The sequence below is a fragment of the Dendropsophus ebraccatus genome, chromosome 6 (assembly GCF_027789765.1).
Source record: "Dendropsophus ebraccatus isolate aDenEbr1 chromosome 6, aDenEbr1.pat, whole genome shotgun sequence".
NCBI classification, from domain to species: domain Eukaryota; kingdom Metazoa; phylum Chordata; class Amphibia; order Anura; family Hylidae; genus Dendropsophus; species Dendropsophus ebraccatus.
The window spans coordinates 36567286-36573285 of record NC_091459.1 but is presented as its reverse complement, the minus strand read 5'-3'; positions in this window follow the sequence as shown (position 1 = coordinate 36573285).

The window sequence follows — 6000 nt, the reverse complement described above, 5'->3', positions numbered from 1 at the left end:
TAAAATTAAAATAAGGGATGCTGCTGTCAATATTGCATATGATTTCCAACTTTGGGCTGGCTTTCTACATTAGTATTTCTCAAAGGTCTGAACAAATTACAAATCAGGATCACATTGCCTTTTTTTATTACATTGTCCAAAACTAAAATTTTGTTATTTGAGTCACTAAGTATTGGTATCGTAGTTTGGATTATTCTTATGCTAGGCAAAAATAAAACTGTTCACTTTTTCAGAAAGCATCCTGAAAAAAAAGTCTGCACTTGTACAAGAAATCTGTTGTTTACTCGTTAATTCACTGCCACTGTTAACAACCAGACTGGTTTTCTTAATAGGCAAGTCAAGATCTGCCGTAGGGGACTTCCTTTGGCTAGATATTTTATTAGTGGTTGTGTTTTATGAAATCAGAGAATTGGACAGTATGAAATCTGTTTGGGTTACTGTGGAGCAGCATCTTTAAAGTGTGTCCTTAGATTCAGTCAGAGAATCCTCACCAGTTTGACTGGCTTCATTAGTTTCCCTCATTGGAGGTGTAACCAATAAAGTTCTTCCTTGGCTTAGGTGTTTTGGAGAAAACTACTTCCCCATGTGAGATTTTCGACCAAGAGTACAAGGCAATCCATAGTAAATGCGCTGAACATTTGTCTAATTTTGTTAGTTCTATTTTGTTCCACTTTAAACAACTTGACTTTGGATGCATCTTTAGAAATTTAAGGTTTCGACTTTGGCCCTGACGACGTGTTTCGTTTAGGCACAGATTTACGAAACAGCTTGGCGTTCAGCAAAGTCAGACAAGACAACCTAAGTGTCAAGAGAAAAATAAATAAATAAAGGAATATGTAAAGATAAAAAGTACATGTCACCAGCTTTTTGCAGGGTACAATATGGATTCTTGCCCCAAATCTCTAAAACAAGCTCTTTTTCAATCTGTTGCTCCTGCTGACCAACTTATAAGCTTTAGGCTGCCTTCACACATTCTGTGAAGTTGTCTGCGCATGGACAAATTTATAGGCCATTGCTTTGTATTGGGATATTCACATTCCAATTCATTCCATTTAAAAGCAGGACATGTTATAACTTGGAACAGAAGCACAGCACAAATTTCCCCCTAGAAATCAATGTAATTTAAAGTGCTTTAAATAAATCCATGAAAAACATACACAGATGCAAAACGGATGTAAACACTGACAGTTTTGCACAAAGGTAGCTAGCAGACTTCATTCCCGGACCAGGAAAAACACTGAACGTGTAAACGCAGCCTTAGATTTTTTTAAAAACCAATCAAGGGGAAAGAACATGTTGCTGTACCTTTGCGGCCAAGAGAAATGGCCTGAGGGCTTGATCTTATAATGTTTGTAAAATTTAAAAAGGTCTTGGTGCTACAGTGAGGGATTGAAATGAGGCTAACAGCTCCCGATTTAGGAAAAGATGCTCTATAGTACCCACAAAAAACGTTAACAGGTCCACATTAAGATTTGAGATAAAGCAAGTTATGTTAACCAGCCTATCAGAAACATATCCTGCATAATGGAGGCTAGAATTTATTATTATACCAACAAGAAAGACAAAGTTTGAGAATGTAACATGGCATATTTGCATCATCTAATAGTCAATATCATAATCATATTGTATTACAAGTTACTACTTAGATTGCAAACATATCTTAAATGCCCATAAGTTTAAGGCTCTGTTCACACACAGTATTTCGCTTAGTCTTTTTCATCCAAAACCAAGAATGGATTGAAAACACAGAAACTGTGCAAATCTTTCCATTACAATTTTGCACTGTCAGTTCCACTCCAGGTTTTGATTGAAAAAAGACTGAATAAAAGATACTGTGTGTGAACATAGCCTGAATACACCCCTAATACATGGGGTGATGCAGAGGAGCAAACTAGCGCTGTTAGTGCTTGCTTACTCCTCGTTCCACGCTATAAGCTGCCTGGACAATTTAGCGATCACCTAGGCAGCCTCCCCGCGCCCCCCCCAGATCGTACCTGCTCGCTGCCAACACGTGTAATAACACCGGCAGCGATCGGTTAAGAGCCAGGGGGCTGCCCAGTTGATCGCTAGATCGTCCAGGCAGCCCATAGTGTGGTGTCCCACTAGGGGTGTTACTATTATTCACACCCTTTATAAAAGTCTGTACTTTTTGTGGTCTTATTGCAGCTAAGGTATTACTAAAGATGACCACTAGATGTCGCTGTATTGTATAGCTGAAGTATGGAAGCTGCACGGCTGAAGTGTCTCAAAGGGTTATTGTATTTATGTGTACGAGATTCTGTGAACCAGTAGGGTCGTTACTTTCTTCTATCCTATCACCTCTTCCCTTTCTGCTCTTCTGTTGCACTCTTTCAACCCAACCACAGCGCACCTCACAGAAGTTAGGAAGTTAGTCCCTTGGGTAAGGGAGGATTTTTAGTTAAGATTCTGTGGAGAAAGGATGCAGCTCAGATAGCTCTGCACAGTGGTTCTACCTGGGTCCTAGCCCTCTGCCAGGTCCCCCCTTACAAGTCACAGTTTTAATCAGTACCCTGCACGGGTAGGACGCAGAACAGTGCTCTCTTAAAAAATTCTTTACTGAAGCACCCACACACTGTGTAATGCAGTGCTAAGCCCTTCAGGAGAGGACTAGCCAACAGATCATCTCAACCCACGCCGAGGACTAGGAGTACCCACAGTGCAGGACAGTATCCACTAAAGAGCCAAAGAGCTAGGAACTGATCCAGGTGGCGCAAAGTTACTGCAAAGTCTATGAACTCCATCTCGCAACGCAAGTGTCAGCAGGAAGCCCTCAGCACTCTGCTCATCCCAAATTTTCCTGGTGAACTACAGTGAAAAAAATAAAAATTATTTGACACACTAGGCCCCTGATGGCGAACCTATGACACGCGTGTCAGCACTGACATGCGTAGCCATAGATGCTGACACGCGGCCGAATAGAGAAAAGCGTGCTGAACTGCCTTGGAGCTTGTATGCAGCCGCATACAAGCTCCAAGGCAGTTTAGCGTCCTTACAGTGCACCCTGACCCCACGTACTCCCCGCCCCACGTACCGCCCGGACGCAGCTACTGTAACGTCACCCGGCACAATAGCTGCGTACGGCCGGCGCCGCACTCCAGCTCCACCTGCTCCTGCTTCCAGCCCCGCCTGCTCCTGCCTGCAGTGTCGTCTCCTGGTGCCACAGCATGATCCTGGACGGCAGCAGGATTGTAAGTGTGTGTGGGGAGGGATGGGGGTCGGGGGATGGGTCAGGTGATAAGTAAAGTTTGTGTTTGTGTGGGGAGGGATGGGGCATTGTGTGTGTGTGTGGGGGAAGGATGGGGCCAGGTGGGGTATTGTGTGTGTGTGGGAAGGGATGGGGCCAGGTGAGGTATTGTGTGTGGGAAGGGATGGAGCCAAGTGGGGTATTGGGTGTGGGAAAGGATGGAGCCAGGTGGGGTATTGTGTGTATGAGTGGGGAGGGATGGGGCCAGGTGGGGTATTGTGTGTATGAGTGGGGAGGGATGGGGCCAGGTGGGGTATTGTGTGTATGAGTGGGGAGGGATGGGGGTCAGGTAGGGTAGTGTATGGGGAGGAATGAGGGTGAGGTGGGGTAGTGTATGGGGAGGGATGAGGGTCAGATGGGGTAGTGTATGGGGAGGGATGAGGGTCAGGTGGGGTGGTGTATGGGGAGGGATGAGGGTCAGGTGGGGTAGTATGTGTTTGTGGTTTTTAGTTTACTTCACCCAGTAATTATTATAATAGTAGTTATTAATTATTAATAAGTTATTTAAACTACAAATAACACAAAATTATGGTGTTTTTTCGCGAAGTGACACACCAACCGAGTTATACTCGTTTTTTTTGCTGAAAACTGACACACCAAGCTCAAAAGGTTGCCCATCACTGCACTAGGCAAACTTTCTTAAGACCTATAAACTAAGGCCACATTTAAACGTCTGTATATTTTGCGGACCTTATGGGCGTGAAAGCCTTTCATGGAGAGTTTCTTCGCCCGGCATGATGTATCAATATCATGCTGGTAGCTGGGAAAATGTTTGAATCTCCGCAGCACTGTAGTGACAGAAGTGCAATTTCCTATTGACTGTCGTGCCAACACATCCCCATCCCAGCGCCATCTTGGATGGAATTGTCATGTAATAAATTCATGGGGGCGGGGACACCCTTTCCACTTCAGGTGACCGTTCGCCGCCCCCCCCTTCCGTGAGTAAATGAAGGCAGGAGATTATGAAGGGTGGTGACATGGGTGGGTCGGAGTGGAGGCATTACTGCAGAAGCATGTATCATTGCTTACCCAAGGGTATGTCCACACTATGGAGTCCCGGCGGATTTCGCAACTAGCCCCCGCTTGCATCTCTGCTGACACCAACATAGCACACTGTATTCTCTACCAGTAACGCCACACAGCACTGTATTCTCTACCTATAACACCACACCGCACACTGTATTCTCTACCTGTAACATCACACAACGCGCTGTATTCTCTACCTGTAATGCTGATATTGGAAAAAAGTAAAGAACTTTTTGAATTTAATTTTTTTTTTCATCTCATCTCCACGCACGTATTATGATCAAGCATCTTTTATCTTTGAAGTTAAGCCCCACAAAAAGGACTTTATTGGATATATATATTGTTTATGCCTCGTATTTTGTCCAGGAGGGATTGGCAGTGTTTGTTCTAATCCTCTGTGCAATTTTTCTTCACTTTCTAGATGTTAATCAACTACTAGTGTAGCACAGATATGGTAATACATTATATAGAGACATGTATATAACTTTTGATAGAAAATTATTTCCCCTATCCTTTTTAAAAAAGGAACAGGAATTATGTTTCCTGCTGTATCCACTTCTGGCTTTAATTTAAATAAAAAAAAAACACACACAATATAGGGAGGAATTTATGAAGGGCTTTGCACCAGGACCTGGGGAGAGAGAGAGGGTCAGAGGCAGTCTTCAACTCCCCCAGCCAGCGACAGCAAGTCTCTGCTGGGCAGCCACAGCATCCTCCTTCTCCAGCCACCATTGACTTGATGGTCGGGACTCTGGTAAGAACTTGAGGGCTGGAGTTGTGTGTGTGGCTGGAGGGGGTAGTAGTTGTGTGTGTGGCTGGAGGGGGTAGTAGTTGTGTGTGTGGCTGGAGGGGGTAGTAGTTGTGTGTGTGGCTGGAGGGGGTAGTAGTTGTGTGTGTGGCTGGAGGGGGTAATAGTTGTGTGTGTGGCTGGAGGGGGTAATAGTTGTGTGTGTGGCTGGAGGGGGTAATAGTTGTGTGTGTGGCTGGAAGGGGTAATAGTTGTGTGTGTGGCTGGAAGGGGTAATAGTTGTGTGTGTGGCTGGAGGGGGTAATAGTTGTGTGTGTGGCTGGAAGGGGTAATAGTTGTGTGTGTGGCTGGAGGGGGTAATAGTTGTGTGTGTGGCTGGAGGGGGTAGTAGTTGTGTGTGTGGCTGGAGGGGGTAGTAGTTGTGTGTATGGCTGGAGGGGGTAGTAGTTGTGTGTATGGCTGGAGGGGGTAGTAGTTGTGTGTATGGCTGGAGGGGGTAGTAGTTGTGTGTATGGCTGGAGGGGGTAGTAGTTGTGTGTATGGCTGGAGGGGGTAGTAGTTGTGTGTATGGCTGGAGGGGGTAGTAGTTGTGTGTATGGCTGGAGGGGGTAGTAGTTGTGTGTATGGCTGGAGGGGGTAGTAGTTGTGTGTATGGCTGGAGGGGGTAGTAGTTGTGTGTATGGCTGGAGGGGGGTGTTGGATGTTGTCTGGAGGAGTGGGAGGCTGTCTTTATGTCACCTTGAGGTCTCAGCAGAGGCCCTGGGATAGGGGTGGGGGTCACTGAAAATTTTTTTAGCACAGGATGCCATCTACCTTAAGGCCGGCCCTTGTTAGGACCACAAAATTATGTTTGGGGCCCTTTTTTTTTTTTTTTTTTTTTTTTTTTTTTTTTTTTTTTTTAAACCGTGGGGGGCCCAGATTTAGGTCTTTGCACTGGGCCCACCAATGTATTAAAATGGCC